Source organism: Aotus nancymaae, unplaced genomic scaffold, assembly GCF_030222135.1.
Source record: "Aotus nancymaae isolate 86718 unplaced genomic scaffold, 86718_ANA_hifiasm-v0.15.2.pri h1tg000092l, whole genome shotgun sequence".
Taxonomy (NCBI): domain Eukaryota; kingdom Metazoa; phylum Chordata; class Mammalia; order Primates; family Aotidae; genus Aotus; species Aotus nancymaae.
Window position 1 is genome coordinate 7,091,503 of NW_026988507.1, and position 1,413 is coordinate 7,092,915.

General features: G+C 34.7%; 1 pseudogene; it reads left to right on the forward strand.

The window, feature by feature from the left end:
* Positions 1–841: 841 nt before the first annotated feature.
* On the forward strand, positions 842–1,190 carry LOC105726231 (alpha-ketoglutarate dehydrogenase component 4-like; annotated as a pseudogene).
* Positions 1,191–1,413: the final 223 nt, after the last annotated feature.

Genomic DNA, 1,413 nt, shown 5'->3' on the forward strand with positions numbered 1-1,413 from the left:
ACTTTATCTAGAATCATAATCTGTACATACTTAATTACCAAGAACCAGTTAAGTGAAAAATTCATGTAAATGAGTTTCAGGTGAGAGCAGCGAATATGAAGAAAAGAGAGTAAAGGTCAAAGGATTACTCAGTGTAGAGAAAAGAAAGCTATGAGACGAAAACAGTCTTTCAATATCTCTCCCATTCTCATTGAGAGTTATTAATGGGAAAAATTTGGGTTAGCTTAGGTAAAAACTTGCTAAGTAAAAACATCAAAGAGGCTGGAATGGATTATTAAAGAGAAACTTAAGGAAACTAGTCTGCAGTTTCCAAACAGTGGTCTGTGTTCAGACAGCAATGAACTCTGTGATCCAAAAGGTCCTTATAATTTCTGGCTCTTTCATATCGTATCTTATTCACAGAGAAGAAATATGGTCCCAACGCCTGGAAATATAATATAAATGTATGGCAGAGCAAAGTGAAATCATTATCTTAAGCTCATTCTGGGGGTGGGAGGAGGGTGTGGGGAGGAAGAATTCTGGCAGGTCTATGTTTTGCAAAGCACTTTCTCCCATGCAGCCTTCTCTTAGGCCAATAGCCCTATAAGATAAGTATCTTGAACTTCACATTGCAAAAGTGTCTATTTAAGGTCACACAACCAAAAGAAGAAGAATATGGAATATGTACTGATATCCAAGAAAAAAACCTATTATGGTCTCTATAAATAAAAGGTCTCATGAATAAAGTTCATTCTATATACCTTAATCAATGTTCATGTAATCTGGCAAACACCATTACAAGCATAAATCTTAAATATGGACATTTGTGATTCATAGAAGCATCTCCAGCTTCTCAGGCATCATGATGAGTAGCAAAATGGCAACTGCCAGCAGGACAGTTCAGGCACTTAAGTCACATACTCCATTAATAAAGTTCCCAGACAGAGAGATACCAATCTAAACCCAATGCATCAGAAGCTTTGAGATCAGGAGGACTATTATCTCACTCCTCTTCAATTTCACAGATTCTAAGAAAAGCAAATCACCAGCTTTGCTTATACATCAGGGTCTGCCAAACACTACAGTAATAAGAAAAACACTACCTCAGAAGAGTGTCTCAAAAAGAAATCAAATTTATCCAACGTGGACTGCTGTTTGTCATAAGACAAAAGAATTGTCTTTATAATAAGAGACTTCCAAATGACAAATAAGAAATTGTACATTAAAACACATTAATACTCTGCAAAAAAATATAGAAAATTTATATTTTTTTACCTTAGAGCACTGTAAATCCTAACTGACGAATTTTTGTCAGCTTCTCCACAGGTTTATTTGTTTATATACTTTACACAGATACATTAAAAACAAACAAAAAAAACTATCTCCAAAATTGATTGCTACAGCTTCATTATCTCAAATTTGTCAGTAATAGAG